This window comes from Cervus canadensis, chromosome 23 (genome assembly GCF_019320065.1).
Source record: "Cervus canadensis isolate Bull #8, Minnesota chromosome 23, ASM1932006v1, whole genome shotgun sequence".
Classification (NCBI taxonomy): Eukaryota; Metazoa; Chordata; class Mammalia; order Artiodactyla; family Cervidae; genus Cervus; species Cervus canadensis.
In genome coordinates, this window is record NC_057408.1 from 51175960 (window position 1) to 51195810 (window position 19851).

Here is a 19851-nt window from a genome sequence, read left to right on the forward strand (position 1 = left end):
ATCAAACAGAAACTAGCAATGTGTAAAAAATATCCAATAGGGCACAAATACCTTGTTTATCTAGAAATGGAAAGTTATTTTAACATAAGAAAATCAACTAATCAATATCACCACAATAACCAATTTCAGATTATAAAGTCAATTATTATCTCCAGAGATCCAAGAAATGCATCCTATAAAATTAGATGACAATTCATGATATTAAACAAATCTAATACATTAAGAATAGACAGAAATGTCCTTAGCATAACAAACCTCAGCAAACACTATCAAAAACAGAGACACTGGAAGCATTTCCACTATAATGGAGAACCAACAAAGAATGCATCCCATCACTGTTTATTTTCAGTGCGTACTGACTGAGGGCTTCCCAGGTGGCACAGTGGTAAAGAATACACTTGCCAGTCCCAGAGATGCAGTAGACATCAGTTCGATCCCTAGGTGGGGAAGATACCCTGGAAAAGGAAATGGCAACCCACACCAGTATTTTTTGCCTAGAGAATCTCATGGACAGAGGAGCCTGGTGGGCTACAGTCCACAGGGTCGCAAAGAGTCGGACACAACTGAGTGACTGAGTTTGCACCCACGCAGTGACTAACGTTTCTACACTATGCAGTAGAACAAGTAAAAAAAAAGAGTAAAAAGGGTTTGAAAGGGAAAATTCAGGCTCTGATTTTAGCAGGAAACAAGAGTATCTATTCTCCAAATGACTGTCCAATAGTATCTACAGATTATCACTACAATAGTTATGCACAAATGTTTATGTTTATGACACATTTGGCATTATAAAGAGTGCTACAGGATGCAAAAACCTGGTCATTTAATCAGATCAATGAAAGCAAAGGAGGCACTGGGGGATATTAGTTTCATCTCTTTAAATAGTCTGATGGTCCCCATGTAAACATACTCTTCTATAAATGTTCCCAATAATTTTCATGGAATATCATCTTTGTTATCATAGTCGCCAGACCTCCCCTCCCCAAATCTTTGTAAACATCAGAAATATGGGTGTTATTCTGCTCAGTCCTCCATCCTTTCAGTCACTTATTCAAACCCTGTGATAGAAAACATGGTCCTAGGACAGCATCAATGAACAAGATGAAGCCTCTGCCTTCATGAGCTTCAGTCAGGTGGGACAGTCAGTACATAAATAGAGCCATGAGATGATACAGAGGTTCCCGAATATAGCAAGGTAATTGGTCTAGATGTATTAGTGATGTGAAATGGTAAGAGACATCTCACAAACACTGTGAGTACATGTGTAAAGAAACAAATTCCCAGTGCCTCCAGAATCCCAACCATTGGATAACACTAAAGGGCTCTTTAAAATGTTGCCTTATTTCTCTTATCCTAAATTGTGAGTTCTAATAAATGTGGAATTTTAATTTTTTTACTAGACTCTAATACAAAATTTGTTTAAATATAAGTATTTTTAGGCAATAACTGAGGGAGTGTGCATCTTCCAGCTTCCCATTCAACTAACACTGCCTGCGGACTCATACCTCTGTGAACCTGACTCCGCTTTGGTTAGAAAGAGAAAAAGAAAGTGAAAGTGAAAGTGTTAGTCCCTCAGTCATATCCAGCTCTTTGTGACCCCATGGACTGTAGCCCACCAGGCTCCTCTGGGACTCTCCAGGCAAAAACACTGGAGTGGGTTGTCATTCCCTTCTCCAGGGGATACTCCCAGACCAGGGATTGAACCCCGGTCTCCTTCACTGTGGGCAGATTCTTTACCGCTGAGTCAACAGGGAAAGGCAGGATGAGAAAAGGTGAATGATAACTTACAAAGCAAGGTGATTGAATAATCTCCAGCCTCAGGATGGTGGTGCTCATAAGTTCTTGTAGGGATTTTCCAAAAGCTTCCCCCAACACTAAGGGCAGGTTGCCATCATGCAGAACCATAGTTCTGTTTTTCCTGGCTTCTGAAACGTAGACCTTTCCCATGGCCAAGGTAGACTCAGCCAAGTCATCATGCCTGTGGTTCCCACAGCTTGGGCACCACCATCTCTTAACAGCAGCTCATTTAGATCCACCCCCAAGGAGACATAATACCCCTACCTTGCCGCATTGCAGACAGAACAACCCGGAGTACACCCTGTCTTCTTGGTGTTCAAGAGAGGCCATCATACATCATAACTGTCATATACAGAAAGAAGAGAGGGCAGGAATGGGCTTCTTCAAGGTCACCTACTCATAAGTAGTCAGTGTAAGAATTGGAATATTCAGCCACGTTGCCATCATTCTCTAAGAAGAGCTCAGGATGTGGCAAGTGTGATAACAGAGGTGGAAGAGGACTCAGCTTCAGGAAAATGAAAAGCTTCATAGGTTGGTGGCTGAGAGCTTGGCCACAGAAGCCACACTGCCTGAGTTCAGAATCCTGGCTTTTGCTACTGAATAGCCCAGTGACCTCTGACAAATCATTTATTCTTTCTGAGCCTCAGCATCCTCATCTGCCAAATGGGAAGAACCTTACCTTGTAGAGTTGCTGTGAAACTGTAGTGCTCGAGAAAATGTAAAAGTTTAATAAATATTAGCTATTTTCTAGATTTCCTAAATAGAGCCAGCCATCCATATCTGTGGGCTCCATATCCATGGATTCAACCAGCCTTGGATGGATAACATTTGGGAAACAAAACTCCAGAAAGTTTCAAAAGCAAACCTTGAATTTGCTGCACACCAGTAGCTATCTACATATCATTTACATTGTATTTACAACTATTTCCATAGCATTTACATTGTATTAGGTATTATAAGTAATCTAGAGATGAGTCAAATTATACAGGAGGATGTGTGTAGCTTATATGCAAATACTACACCATTTTATATAAAGGACTTGAGTACCCATGGGTTTTATTATCTACAGGGTCTTGGAACCAATTTCCCTCAGATTCCAGGAAATGACAGCATCTGATATTTTCAAAAGTATTATTATTAGTACTGAATAGTACTGAAATAAATTATAATTCTCAAAAAAAAAAAGTTCTGAGTTCTACATAACACAAGCAGTTGAAACATGAAAAGTTCTGTCAACCAACTATTTTAACCACATGCTTTTTCCAGAGAACAGATGGACTTTCTAAGACCAACTTGAAGGTGAATAAATAGACTCACTATTTTGGCATGAGGTAATTGGTCTTGAACACAAAAGGGTTTTATGCTCCTTTTTCATTTAAGGATTGTTCTTCATGTGATCCATGGAGTAATCTCTGCAGTAAAATGACGAATTGCTATCTCAACTTGAAGACAATATCTAGTTCAGAAATAGACTTGTGATGAGCATCTTTCTAGACTCTGCACTGTCCAGTACAGTAGCCAGTAAACTATTTAAAGGTGGCTGCTTACATTTAGGTTAATTAAAATCAAATAAATTTTAAATTATGTTCCTTGGTCACAGTGATCACATATCAAGTGCTATCATATATCATATATCACATATCATACCAACAGCCATATGGAACTAGCAGATACAGAACATTTATCTCATCACAGAGGTTTCTATTGGATAGCATTTCAGATTATAAACTGGACTATCTGTTACCACTTCTCAGTAAATCTTAACCTGATTAGTAAAGACCATTATAAAGTCATTAATAAAGTCAACCTTCAATTGAGAATCTAGTGTAATAATCAAAGAAACTTATTTTCCAATTATTTGTGTTCATTATTCCCAGGCAAACTTTATAGGCTAGCACATCTGTATGTTTCAATTCTAGTATCAGGAAATTACATAGCACCATATGTTTTCAGGACAGTTGGTAATTTGAAACGCACATAAGAGATTACCTAAGTCAACATTTATTAGCATAAACATATATTAACTGTGCAAATGACACTGTCCAGACTCCCCAAGTAAAATCTACACAGCAAAAATGGCATTGAGTCAAACTGTTGTTCAGGAGATTTCTGTTTTGAAGGCAGCTAACGTAAGTTGGAAAAACTGTAAATCCAATACTTTTTCTAGATTTTTAATACATTTTCCTGACGTCTAAATTTACTGCTTTAACATATAATTCTTTTCTTGCCTTCAGCTCATTCTATCTGAATTACCTGCTCTTTAAATATTTTAGTTTCATTGCAAATATCCTGGCTGCAAATCAGGCAGTGGCAGGTGACACCCATCTCCCAGGTCTGGCCTCTGGAGGACCTGCTTGACGCGTCACTGTTCAGAACCTCAAGGGAACCCAACTTGCTCCCAGGATCTGCCCTGACACTATTTGTATCTCCTACTTTCATTGTGACCTACTTGGAGGTGGGGAGTTTGGTCTCATGAATTACAATAAGCCGTATGTAATCTGGCACGTATGGCAACCCGCTCCAGTATTCTTCCCTGGAGAATCCCACGGACAGAGGAGCCTGGCAGGCCATGGTCCATGGGGTCGCAGACAGTCAGACACGACTGAAGTGACTAAGCATGCACACACAATCTGGCACGAAAAAGAATATCAAGAAAATGAGAGTGTCTCCAGTTAAAAAGAATGAGGATGGTGGTCATTTCCAGGGTTTGAGATACCTTAAGGGCTATTGTGGGGTAGTAGAGAGGAAGTTGGAAGAGATTTAAGTGTCAGAATAAGGAGTTGAAAGAAGCTGTTTAGAGATTGGCTAGCTTGGCTTCCCATTTAACAGGTGAATAAACAGGAAGAGAAGGGGACGACAGAGAATGAGATGGTTGGATGGCATCACCGACTCAATGGACATGGGTTTGAGTAAACTCCGGGAGTTGGTGATGGACAGGCAGGCCTGGCGTGCTGCGATTCATGGGGTTGCAAATAGTCGGACACGACTGAGCGACTGAACTGACTGACTGACTGACACTGGAGCTCAGGGAAGGCATGAATGGGACAGTACAGGATGGTTATTCATGGACTTTTGAAGTCAGATGATCAAATACTGGTTCTGCTACCTTGTGGCTAAGTGAAGTTGAACCAGTTGTTCAATCTCTCTGAGTCTCAATTTCCTCATTTATAAAACAGAGGTTATAACATTGACAACTATCACATAGTCATTTGCAAAAATTACATGAAATAATATGTTTCAAGTATTAGAGCAGAGACTGACAAATCTTAGTTTTCAACTTCATGGGGCAATAACGGTGATGGTGACAATGACGATCATGATAATGTGGTTGCCCCAAGCCCACAAGCAAGGTAACAGAAAAAACAAAAAACAAACGAATACCAACTTGTGTCTTCTAGTCTGATGCTCTGATCCATGTTTCCTGCACTAGTTCAACAATAAATGCAACTTGCAACAAGTTTACATTTTATTTCAGTATATATGAATCTCATCAAAGACTCTAGAAATGAACATCTCTAAAATTGTCAGAAGGTATGGCTTCCCGGGCAGCTCAGCTAGCAAAGAGTCTGCCTGCAATGCAGGAGATCCCAGTTCTATTCCTGGGTCGGAAAGATCCCCTGGAGAAGGGAGAGGCTACCCACTCCAGTATTTTTGGGCTTCCGTGGTGGCTCAGCTGGTAAAGAATCCACCTGTAGTGCAGGAGACCTGGGTTCGATCCCTGGGTTGGGAAGATCCCCTGGAGGAGGGAACAGCTACCAAGTCCAGAATTCTGGCCTCGAGAATTCTTTGGACTGTATAGTCCATGGGGTTGCCAAGAGTCAGACATAACTGAGCAACTTTCACTTTCACTTTTTCACACAGGATGAAATCACCAAACATCAGAGTTTCTCCTTGCTATGGGTCTATTATGTACTAATTTATCAACAGCTTGTCCTCAAGATGAAGTTATAAAGAACCTGGTTCTTTATTCTGAATGAAGCCGAGGTCCCCCAACACTACTTTGCTTGTGTTGGGGGCACACACCTTGCTTTCCTGTTTCATTTGGTTCTGAGTTGGGTTGCACCATGTCCATATGTTGTTTCCTCTGCCCTCTCAGAGTCCTCCTGTCCCAGCACACCAGACCGCAGCTGTGTGTCTCCTGCAGGTTTCCATTTTGGCACACGCTCAAACTCATGCCCCAGCAACTCAGATCCATGTAGGAAACTGGCTATTTCCCAGGGCTTCGTTGTTTCAACTGTGTCCTTCAATGTCTGGAATTTCTACCTCTATAGGTCCCAGTTTCAATTAAAAAAAAAACAAGCCTGGAGAATTTGCAAAGCATAGCCTGAAGTGCCAATGTGAAAAAACGCAGGGACAGTTGGGGAAAGGCATCTTTTCTTCCATTTTTAAATTCATTCTGGATAAAAGGTCATCAACCTAATGTACCCACTGAATGGAACTTGTGCCCCTGTTCAAGCTAATGTGGAAATTTACATTTTCTTCTTGAATTTTGAGATATTCTCTTGGAAAAGTTTCTTCTTGTAAAAAAAAAAAACTACTCATTTCTCTATTTCTCATTCTTGTTTAGGAATCTGGATTTACAATGGCACAGGCAATATTGGAAAAGTATTCTACCAACTGATCATACACCATATGCCTAGAATAGTAATTAGCAGCCCCCTCTCCCACCCCAAGAACATCTGTCTCAGTTTACTGCCAGGCTATTTAGAGCCATAGCATCATTATTACCTAGATCTTGATCCTCTGTTTCACCATCAACATATTTATTTAAAATCTACTATTTAAGATGTATAGATAAAGCTCTGAGCATTTCCTGAGCAATAGCTCAGAGTAAAGGTCGAGATGTCCATGCTAATTTTAGATTATTTTAGTGGTCAGTCTATCTGAATGTCATGTTGCTAGAATCTGCCCCTTCCTGGCAACTTGATTTACAGAAAACTCCTAGCTTGCAAGAGGAGTTTCTCATCAGCATTTTAAGAAGCGCGTGCGCACACCCACCCACCCACCCACCCTCCCACCCACACACACACACACACACACACACACACACGCACACACCACATTTTCTATTCAAGAGAAAGTAAAGGGAACAGAGTTGGGGTTTTTTGCCAGTCCGTCTACTTTTGATGTCCAAGGAGGAATGTCTATTTCCCCTACAAGTCATGCGGCATACCTTCTTATGATGATTCTTGTGAACAGAAGCCAGCAATTTTGTAACAATGGAGATAATTCTTCATCCTGTTGATGTTAAAATAAAGCTTTTCTGAGCTTTTCAGATTATAAAGACCTCAACACACTTAAGGGATGCACATAGACTCTGAGCATAAAAAGCAAAAAAAGGTAAAAGCTCTATAGAATTCAAGAAGTTGTGTTTCACACATTGGAAAGTGGATAGAAACTGTTAATTGCCAAAAACAAGCTTTGTTCCAAGAGAAAGGCAGTAATGCATCGCTTCATTTTTTTTTTAAGATTTTTTTTTATGTAGACTGTTTTTAAAGTCTTTATTGAATTTGTTACTATATTGCTTCTGTTTTATGTTTTGTTTTTCTTTGGCCCTGAGGCATGTGGGATCTTGGCTCCCCAACCAAGCATTGAACCCATACCCTCTGCACTGGAAGGTGAAGTCTTAACTACTGGACCGCCGGGGCAGTCCTGACTGGTTCATGCTTATACGTAGTACAGCCTCAGGGCTTCCCTAGTGGCTCAGAGGGTAAAGAATCTGCCTGCAATGCAAGAGATGTGGGTTCAATCCCTGGGTTAGGAAGATCCCCTGGAGAAGGAAATGGCTACTCCCACCAGTATTCTTGCCTGGAGAATTCCATGGACAGAGGAGCCTAGCAGACTACAGTCCATGGGGTCTCAAAGAATCAGACATGACTGAGCTACTAATGCACACAATTAAGACCATGGCATAATTTTATCACTAGTGATCAAGATTGTTTTCCAACACATATCTTGATAAAAATGCTTTCCTGTATAGCACTCATCGTAAAGTAGTTTCACACACAAATGTATACAAAACACACACAAAACACATAGTAAGAAATGGAAAATCAGTGGTAAGAGAGCACATAGTGGTACATGTCTATCCCACTGCCAGCAGCTTCAACTTCAAAATCTATTCCACTACATTGTCCTGCAATTTTCACATGGAAAAGTTAATCATGAATGTTTCAAATTTTTCATTGGAAAATATCATCGAAATAATATTTCCTAACTTGGAGCCCAAGCTTTCCTATACTATTGGCTTCAATATTTATACTGGTTGCTAGGCTGTGAAGTTTATCAACTGAAGCTCCTCTTAACTAAGCAACTAGGTAAAATAAAAGTCTGACTACAACTCAGTTCTTCACTCTTCTTTTAACTTAATCCATGACCAAAAAAAAAAAGTCCAATAGGTTAATTTATGTGTTTATAAATTACATCAACTACTTTGATTTCTAATTTATTTTCAAAAGTACCAGCCACATTAAACTGTAGGAACATTAAAGCAAATAGAAATTCAACTCAAGACACAAACTGTCTGTGAATCAATGCTTAAATTTGAAGACTAGAAAGGATTGTGTGAAGTAATGGTTTTCCAGTTTGGTCCATGGAGCACTAGGGATTCTGAAGGAGTGTGTGGAGTACTGTCTTTGCTGTATGGAGTGGTAAGTGATTCAACCAGATTCAGACACAATCTCTCAGTGCCAATCTGAGCTACATAGTAAGTCCAGTGCATTTGTTAAAGCAAGACCTTTTGCAAATATTTCACCCTGGACCACATAATGCATCAATTTAGACTGGTCAGAGATTAGGGCAAAAGGCAGGAAGACAAAGGTTGTGGCTTTGCTCTTCAGTTTATGAATATTAAAATATATGCTTTAGGGGTTTTCTCAGGGGAATACCATTGATCCTTTAGAGCAAACTATTGATTGGCATATCTGCTAAAGATTTTCATCACGTCTTGAAAACACTACTATGTGTAAGAGACTAGGATTTACAAAATGTCAGTGACAATAAACTTAAATTGACAATAAGCTTCAGAGGTAGATATTATCATCCAGGGATTCAGACAGATGGAGTAACCTCCCCATATGCTCAGAAACAGATTCAGGGCTTACATGACTTTCAAGCCATATTCACTCTAAAATGCTTCTTTCCATAAAGCAGCATTTTTAGCTGAATCGTTATCTTCCCAAATGGGGCAAAAATTGGTTTGGTGGAAGCAAAGATATCTTAGCTATTACAGCAGTTTGTGGCCCTGCAAAGGGTCACAGTACATGAACAAAATGCAGTTTACCTATGATTTTAAGATTTCACAGGGAGTAGAGATAAAAAGAAGAATATTCCTTGGATGGGTTTGGAAAAGAGGCTGAGATATATTTACATAAAGGTACTACATTTAATATTTTCCTTTTATCCTATTTGGAATTTATTTTCTAATATCATTCTGCTGCTGCTGCTGCTGCTAAATCGCGTCAGTCATGTCCGACTCTGTGCAACCCCATAGATAGCAGCCCACCAGGCTCCTCTGTCCCTGGGATTCTCCAGGCAAGAATATCATTCTAGCCTTTCATAAATATCTATTGAACTGTCAAGGATACACTGGTGACCTAAAGGAATATAATCTGTCTTCACAGTACTACATCCTAGTGCTTATCTGTCTGACTTCTGTCCATTTAATTACATTCTCCCTCTAAAAGTTTCATTTCATGTTGAATTTTATTAATCAGAATTTTTCTTATCCCCTATTTTATCCTACTAACTGGTATGCCCTTTGTTACTTTATTTGCCTTTTTCTTATCACAGGAACAAATGAAACTCATAGGTTTTTATCACTGTTCTTAAGTGAGGTCAAGGTCAATCTTTAAATTGGGAAAAATTCATCATCATATATATAACACCTACTTAAATTATCTTTCATTTAAGAATCCTACTGGCTTAGTCTTTTGAGACACAGTCCATATAAACATATTTGGAAGTGACTTCTTTTTGTATTCCAAATAAGGCAAATGAAAGATATAAGTAGGTTTCCTTACTGGTACACAACCTTGCCTTGGGAGGTTTGATTCTAGGGGATGAACAGAATCCCTCTACTATGTGCCTTTTAATCCATAAAAAACCAATGTCAGCCCTGGGGCCCATATCAAGCATTAAGAAGGCTAGAAGCTTTAGAGGTAATATCTACAATGGGAGTGGAAAGGATATTACATTTAACAGGAACTATAAAGTTTGCAAAACTTTTTAAATTGTTTGTGTCTCTAAATATCCTAAAATATCAGACTCTTTGCAATTAAGAAATTCAAAGTATATTCTAGCCAAAACGTGCGATCAAAAGGATTGGCAGACTCAAGAATTGACAAAACTTAAAATATGATTATGCCATCAATTTATCTATCTATAAAGTACACACAGTGGCTTCCCAGGTGACTCAGTGGTAAAGAATTTGCCTGCCAATGCAGGAGACATAGCTTCAATACCTGGGTGGGAAAGATCCCCTGGAGGAGGGCATGGCAACCCACTCTAGTATTCTTACCTGGAGAATCCCAAGGACAGAGGAGCTTGGTGGGCTACAGTCCATGGGAGTCACAAAGAGTCGGACATGACTGAGCAACTGAGCACAAAGTATATACAGACTTTTTTTTAAAAAATTATTTATTTATTTTACTTTACAACATTGTATTGGTTTTGCCATACATTGACTTGAATCCACCATGGGTGTACATGTGTTCCCCATCCTGAACCCCCCGTCCACCTCCCTCCCTATCCCATCCCTCTGGGTCATCCCAGTGCACCAGCCCCAAGCACCCTGTATCATGCATCGAACCTGGGCTGGCGATTTGTTTCACATATGATAATTTACATGTTTCAATGTCATTCTCCCATATCATCCCACCCTCGCCCTCTCCCACAGAGTCCAAAATACTGTTCAATATATCTGTGTCTCTCTTGCTGTCTCACAAGTATATACATACTTTTTAATTTGCTTTCATCGATCAGAACACATAGTAATTGGCCATCCTTTGTGGAAAAAAACCACAGTCTAAGCAGGCAAGGATTCTTTCTCCATTTGTTCTACAAAGACCCTCCTTTTACCCAGAAGATAATCTCTGATTCTAATACAATCCAGTGGCACCACAGGCCAAAGTTCTCCTGAAGAGTAGAAGGAAATTCACACTTTGCATCAACTGATTTGAATTATTGGAAGGATGTTCTCATCTCATGAATTGCATATAATCATAATATCCATGTCAATCACTTCTTTCAACAAAACATTACTGAATGCCTACTGCATAGGCCACATAATCAGCCTCCCACACCATAAGCTACAGGAGATGTTTTCCTTTGAAGATTTAACTTTAACAATTTTTCATGAATTTTTGTAACACCCTCAGTGAGAGTTCTTAGGAGACACATCGGCTGGTCTTTAATCAGGCAAATAAAGTCTATTTTCTCAGACTATTTGCTAAAAAAAAAAAAAAAAACTTTTTAATGTAAGGACATGATTTTAGAACCATTCTGTTTAGACTGTGGGCTCCCTAGGTGGCATTAGTAGTAACGAATTCTCCTGTCAATGCAGGAGACACAAGGGATGCACATTTGATACCTGAATAAGGAAGATCTGCTGGAGAAGGGAATGGCAGCCCACTCCAGTATTATTGCCTGGAGAATTCCATGGACAGAGGAGCCTGGTGGGCTACAGTCCAAGGAGTCACAAAGAGTCAAACAGGACTGAGTGACTGAGCACACTGTTTAGAGTGTGTTTGTGTGTGTGTGAGTGTGTGTGTGTTTGTTCGTGTGTAAAAGTTGCTCAGTCATGTCTGACTCTTTGTGACTCCTTGGACGTAGCCTGCCAGGCTTCTCTGTCCTTGGGATTTCCCAGGCAAGAGTACTGGAGTGAGTAGCCATTCCCTTCTCTGGGGATCTTCCCAACCCAGGGATCAAATCCAGGTCTCCTGCATTGCAGGTAGATTCTTTACCATCTGAGGTCTCAGATAATAAGCCCAAGTTTAGCTTGACTGGGTTTACCTTATACACACCAAGGAAACCAGAATTGAAAGGGACACGTGTGCCCCAATGTTCATTGCAGCACTGTTTACAATAGCCAGGACATGGAAGCAAACTACATGTCCATCAGCAGACAAATGGCTAAGGAAGTTGTGGTACATATACATGATGGAATAATACTCAGCTATTAAGAAGAATACATTTGAGTCAGTCTTAATGAGGTGGATGAAACTGGAGCCTATTATACAGAGTGAAGTAAGTCAGAAAGAAAAACACCAATATAGTATATTAATGCAAAAATATGGAATTTAGAAAGATGGTAACAACGGCCCTATATGCAAGACAGCAAAAGAGACACAGATATAAAGAACGGACTTTTGGAGTCTGTGGGATAAGGCGAGGGTGGGATGATTTGAGAGAATAGCACTGAAACATGCATAACCAGATGTGAAATAGATGATCAGTCCAAGTTCGATGCATGAAACAGGGCATTCAAACCCAGTGCACTAGGACAACCCAGAGGGATGGGATGGGGAGGGAGATAGGAGTGGGGTTTGGGACTGGGGGCTCATGTACACCTGTAACTGATTCATGTCAATGTATGGCAAAACGTAGTCTACTGGAGAAGGCAATGGCAAACCACGTCAGTATTCTTGCCTTGAGAACCCCGTGGAAGGTTTGAAAAGGCAAAAGGATATGACACTGAAAGGTGAACTCCCCAGGTCAGTAGGTGTCCAATATGCTACTGGAGAAGAGTGGAGAAATAACCCCAGAAAGAATGCAGAGATGGAGCCAAAGCAAAAGCAACATCCAGTTGTGGATGTGATGGGTGATGGAAGTAAAGTCCAATGTTGAAAAGAGCAACATTGCATAGGAACCTGGAATGTTAGGTCCATGAATCAAGGTAAATTGGAAGCAGTCAAACAGGAGATGGCAAGAGTGAACATTGACATTTTAGGAATCAGTGAGCTAAAATGGATTTCACTGGGGGAATTTAACTCAGATGACTGTTATATCTACTACTGTGGGCAAGAATCCCTTAGAAAAAATGAAGTAGCCATCATAGTCAACAAAAGAGTCCAAAATGCAGTACTTGGATGCAATCTCAAAAACGATAGAATGATCTCTGTTTGTTTCCAAGGCAAACCATTCAACATCATGGTAATCCAAGTCTATGCCCCAACTAGTAATGCTGAAAAAGCTGAAGTTGAAAGGTTCTATGAAGACCTTCTAGAACTAACACCCAAAAAAGATGTCCTTTTCATTATAGGGGACTGGAATACAAAAGTAGGAAGTCAAGAAATACCTGGAGTAACAGACAAATTTGGCCTTGGAGTACAAAATGAAGCAGGGCAAAGGCTAATAGAGTTTTGCCAAGAGAACACACAGGTCATAGAAAACAGCCTCCTCCAATAACACAAGAGAAGACTCTACACATGGACATCACCAGATGGTCAATACCAAAATCAGATTGATTATATTCTTTGCAGCCAAAGATGGAAAAGCTCTATACAGTCAGCAAAGAGAAGACCAGGAGCCAACTGTGGCTCAGATCATGAACTCCTTATTGCCAAATTCAGACTTAAACTAGAGAAAATAGGGAAAACCACTAGACCATTCAGATATGATGTAAATCAAATCCCTTATGAATATACACTGGAAGTGACAAATAGATTCAAGGGATTAGATCTGATAGACAGAGTGCCTAAAGAACTATGGATGGAGGTTCATGCCATTGTACAGGAGACAGGGATCAAGACCATCCCCAAGAAGAAGAAGTACAAAAAGACAAAATGGCTGTCTGAGGAGGCCTTAAGATAGTTGTGAAAAGAAGAGAAGCGAAAAGCAAAGGAGAAAAGGAAAGATATACCCATTTGAATGAAGAGTTTCAAAGAATAGCAAGGAGAGATAAGAAAGCCTTCCTCAGTGATCAGTGCAAAGAAATAGAGGAAAACAATAGAATCAGAAAGACTAGAGATCTCTTCAAGAAGATTAGAGATCCAAGGAAACATTTCAAGCAAAGATGGGCAGAATAAAGGACAGAGAAATGGTATAGACCTAACTGAAGCAGATGTTATTAAGAAGAGGTGACAAGAATACACAGAACTATACAAAAAAGATTTTCATGACCCAGAAAACCACAATAGTGGTGTGATCACTCACCTAGAACCAGACATTCTGGATGAGAAGTCTAGTGGGCTTTAGTAAGCATCACTATGAACAATGCTAATGGAGGTGATGGAATTCCAGTGGAGCTATTTCAAATCCTAAAAGATGATGCTGTGAAAGTGCTGCACTCCATATGCCAGCAAATTTGGAAAACTCAGCAGAGGCCACAGGACTGGAGAAGGTCAGTTTTCATTCCAATCCCAAAGAAAGGCAATGCCAAAGAATGTTCAAACTACCACACAATTGCACTCATCTCACATGCTAGCAAAGTAGTGCTCAAAATTCTCTAAGCGAGGCTTCAACAGTACATGAACCATGAACTTTCAGATGTTCAAGTTGGATTTAGAAAAGGCAGAGAAACCAGACATCAAATTGCCAACATCCATTTGATCATTGAAAAAGCAAAAGAATTCCAGAAAAACACTTACTTATGCTTTATTGACTACACCAAAGCCTTTGACTGTGTGGATCACAACAAACTGTGGAAAATTCTTTAAGAGATGGGAATACCAGACCACCTTACCTGCCACCTGAGAAAACTGTATACAGGTCAAGAAGCAACAGTTAGAACCAGACATGGAACAACACCCTGGTTCCAAATAGGGAAAGGAGTATGTCAAGGCTTTATATTTTCATCCTGCTTATTTAACTTATCTGCAGAGTACATCATGGGAAATGCCAGGTTAGATGAAGCACAAGCTGGAATTAAGATTGCTGGGAGAAATACCAATAACCTCAGACACACAGATGACACCATCCTTATGGCAGAAAGCAAAGAAGAACTAAAGAGTCTCTTGATGAAAGTGAAAGGAGAGCGAAAAAGTTGGCTTAAAGCTCAACATTCAGAAAACTAAAATCATGGCATCCAGTCCCATCACTTCACGACAAATAGATGGGGAAACAATGGAAACAGTGTCAGACTTTAATTTTGGGGGCTCCAAAATCACTGCAGATGGTGACTGCAGCCATGAAATTAAAAGATGCTTGCTCCTTTGAAGAAAAAATATGAACAACCTAGACTGCATATTAAAAAGCAGAGACATTACTTTGCCAACAAGGTCCATCTAGTCAAAGCTATGCCTTTTCCAGTGGTCATGTATGAATGTGAGTTGGACCATAAAGAAAGCTGAGTGCCAAAGAATTGATGCTTTTGAACTGTGGTGTTGGAGAAGACTCTTGAGAGTACCTTGGAGTGCAAGGCAATCAAACCAGTCCATCCTAAAGGAGATCAGTCCTGAATATTCACTGGAAGAACTGATGTTGAAGCTGAAACTTCAATACTTTGGCCACCTGATGTGAAGAACTGACTCATTGGAAAAGACCCTGATGCTGGGAACAACTGAAGGCAGGAGGAGAAGGGGACGACAGAGGATAAGATGGTTGATGGCATCACCGACTTGATGGACATGAGCTTGAACAAGCTCCAGGAGCTGGCGATGGGCAGGGAGGCCTGGCGTGCTGTAGTCCATCAGGTCGCTAAGAGTCAGACACAACTGAGTGACTGAACTGAACTGACTGATGGCAAAACCACCACAATGTTGTAAAGTAATTAGCCTCCAATCAAAATAAATGAAATAATTTTTTTTAAAAAGAATGAGTCTAGACTGGAAGTTGCTCTTCTTTTTTTGAATGGCAAAATCCTTATTTGTCAGCTCTAGTCTATCTAATAGTTTAGAGCTGAATTTTAAAAAGAAAGAAAAAAAGAAAGCAGCCTCATTCTTGGATTTTACAGAGAGAAATCCCACAAAGGAATTTTCTACTGTATTGAAGATAACTATTCCCTGCTTCCCTTATCTAAAGTCTTGAGTCTTTATAGCAGAATCTAAACAGCTTGGAGGAGGCCAGCTCATCTGTAAAGATACGATTCATGGAGTAGGCAAGCCCCTCTCCCAGAGAGAGTATGAGGAATGCACTCTGCCCTCCTGCAGTCTGGGTGCCTCACAGTTTAGTCCTAATGACCCAACTGCCTGGTGTGGTGGTGGTCTTGTCACAGTTTTAGCCATAGACAATGTGGTCAGGAAGAAATCTTTCTCCAGACCAGTGTTCTGGGACTCTGTGTGTGACGCCAAGGAGAAAACATTTTGTCAAGTTTATGTGCAGCTTCCCTGGCGACTCGGACAGTGAAGAATCCACCTGCAGTGAGGAAGACCTGGGTCTGATCCCTGGGTAGTGAAGATTCTCTGGAGGAGGGCATGGCAACCCACTCCAGTATTCTTGCCTGGAGAATCCCCATGGACAGGGAGCCTGGTGGGCTACAGTCTATGGAATCACAGAGAGCTGGACACAACTGATCGACTAAGCACAACATAAAGGAGTAATGCTGAATGGAAGCCCATGGAACATTAACTGATTTATAAATACCTGGAGTATTTCCATGAAACTTCAATCTCGTTGATCTTTAATGAGAACTCAAATCACATGCTCTCAAATTCTCTGAGAACTCTTTCTATGTCCCAGATCCTTTCTTCTAATATTTATTTTTTAAATTGAAAGCGTTAGTGGCTCAGTAATGTCTGACTCTCTGCAATTACATGGACTGCAGCCCACCAGGCTTCCCTATCCTTCACTGTCTCCCAAAGTTTGCTCAAACTCATGTCCATTGAGCCGGTGATGCCATCCAACCGGCTCATCCTCGGTCACCCTCTTCTCCTGATGAAAAGCATCAACTCACTGGGAAAGACACTGATGCTGGGAAAGATTGAGGGCAAGAGGAAAAGGGTTGGTTTGGAACTTACTAAATTTGAGCTGTCTATTAGAAGCCCAAGTGAAGATGTCAGATCTGCTGATTCTAGGAGACAGGAGTCTGGAGTTCAGGCAAGAGCTCCAGGCTGGAAATGTAAATTTAGACATTGTCAGTGTGTAGCTGGTACCTAAAGTCATGAAATTTTCTGGAGAATAGCAGTAGATTATAAAAATAAGAGATGCAGGAACTGAGGCCTGAGAAGATATGACAAATACATTTGAAAGAAGGAGCTAGGGAAACGCTATTGTAACAAAGAAGGGATCCCTATTTCCAACCAACCCAAAGGCTTTGGGAAACAGAGATAAAGTGGATGGGACCCATGCCTAAATAATTGTCTTTATGCCTTTATTTCTCCTACCCAGAGGGCATCTTAACACAGACTAACGATTCAATGAGATTTTCATTTTTGTGAATGGATCTATTAGCCACAAGTATCAGAAAGCCTAGATTCAAACTGGAATAAATGATAAGAGAATTATTTATATCATATGACAATAAACCTACAGGAACAGCAGGGCAGGGAACAGCTTCCCTACAGTTCTCTTTCCTCTGCCATCTCCCCAGCAGTGATTTAGACTTCAGGAAACTATCAAGATGGTCACATTACTCTTGACCTCACAGCCAGACCACATCCAGGAACAGGAAAACAGATCACCTCTTCTAGTGTCTCAGAGTACAAAAGAACAGTTAAAATGGTGAGAAGCCAGAGAAGTTTATTTCAGTGAATGGCTGACATAGAAACTGACAACATAATCAGGAAGGAAGCGATTCAGAAGAATTTCCAGCGATGCCCTTGAGCCCCTTAAACATGGTAAAATTTTTCAAGTCCTTCCAAATTGCCTTCTTTTTAATTCTGTTGTTTGCCTTAATACAATCAATCTTTCAAGGACATTACCAAATTCCTTCAAGCGTTTTTTCTTAGTTTCCTCACTATAGACATCCATCCCTTGCTCAAATTTATACCAATTGTTTTCTGAGCCTCCTACACAGCTATCATCATGGGAATGTACTTTATTATTCACCTGGCATGTTTCCTAGATCCCATAAGAAAATCTTTCCTAGAAAGCTCCAAGAAGACATCCCTTCTTATTTCATTGTCTAAAACTAGAGTCTAAATCCCCTCCAGAACCAGCCAATAGCAAACAGGATAATCATCGCTAGACTAATAAAGGTTATTTATGATCCAGAGACCCCCAGAGAAGGGAATGGTAACCCACTGAAGTGTTCTTGCTTAGAGAATGTCATGGACAGAGGAACCTGGCGGGATACAGTCCACGGGGTCACAAAGAGTGGGATACGACTCAGCAACTCAGCATGTGGGCACCATGATCCAGATATGGGATACCTCTCTGAGGAAATAATGTTTGAGAAAATCAGTGTTTGGGTGTCAGAAAAAAAGAATTGGATACTAGTTAGGCAGTCAACAGTATCTGATGTGCTAATGTTTAAAAAGCTCTATTTAAAGCCAAAAAAAAAAGGATTAATGAATAACAGAAAGAAGAAAATATTACTGCAAAAATTAAACAGCCATCTATTTTATTCCAAAAGTTCTAACTTCATGAAATATGAAATGACTAGGAGATTGATTTGGATTTTTAAAAATCTCTTCTAGCACTAACATTTTTACTTCAATACTATTTTGATAAAAGAAAATAAAAACCCTTTGAATTACTATAAAACACAATTAAATATCACTGCTCTACTTTAGAGAAATCTAAGTATTTAATGGTAATAATTTTAGGACATAAGCTGGTTGATGTAATATTTTAAACATTAAACTGCTGATTCCAGGTAAGTTTTGCTTTTGTTTTTTTGAAGTTTTGTAGGTTACACACATACACATGCCTGAGTGTAAATCCTCATACATACATATATATATATATATATGAATATATCTATGTATATATATACACAGTGTGTGTATGCATGCTCAATTGTGTCTGACTCTTTGTGACCCCATGGACTAAAGCCCACCAGACTCCTCTGTCCCTAGAATTTTCCAGGACAATCAGTTCTTGATTCCAGGTAAATGTAAGGCCAAGTTTCAATCGATGGCAATCTGATAGGTTTCAGACCATAGATTACTAAGACTTATACCAGAAAACAGTGACCACCTGACTCTTCAAATGCAATTTAATGGAACCACTGTTGAAGTGAGAGCACAGACGAGCCCGATTAATAGTAGATTAGAGAGACGTGGGTCCTGTCAGTCCCCGAAGTTTGTGATTTATCTTGTCTATTTTTCTCTCTCTCAGTGCAAAAACTAAATTGGTGCTTATAAAAGCCGTAAGTCATCCCTCCAAATCTCTCCTATTTCCTCATTAACCATGTATCCTAGGTCCTGTAGATTCTGACCTTCACTTCACTTCATTTGTTTCTAATTGGGTCTCTGTCACATTAATTGCATTTAAGAAGGTTATTTGCAGAAGATGTAAAAACACCGTGTTATACATGTGCAGAATTGTCATCTGAATAGGAAAGCTCCTTTCACAGAAAAATAACATTTCAAAAAAGAAATACATGGAACACGCTACTCTTTCTGTCTCTGGCTAGTGTTTTCATTGCTCAGTCATGTCCAACTCTTTGTGACCCCATGGACTGTAGTCCATCAGGCTCCCCTGTCCATAGAATTCTCCAGGGAAGAATACTAGAGAAGGTAGACATTCTCTTCTCCAGGGGATCTTCCTGACCCAGGGATCAAACCCAGGTCTCCTGTATTGCAAGTGAATTCTTTACCATCTGAGCTACCAGGCTAAGTGATGACTAAATATGACCCCTCATCCTTTTGTGACTGACAGGCCACTGACCTTAATATATCACTAAAATTGATTTTCTTTTGGACAAAGTTAATGGTGTGTTTGTTCTTCTGTGCCTTCAATTTCCATATGGCATTTATTTCTTTGTTTTTATTAGTGTTGTTCCTGTTAACGAAAAATCATTCAGTAAATAAGATTATCACTATGCCAGTTATCAGATTTCTCTAATAACATGAGGCTATCAGGTAATATATGAGAGTTCTTTCTCCCAGAGAAAACGTTTCTCGCTAATTTTCACTTAGATTTGAAACATTAATCTCGCCTCAATTCTTTAAAGATAATTTCAAATTAATTATTAGGCTGCGCCAAGTAGAAGTGATACAAATCCTTTAAAGGGAG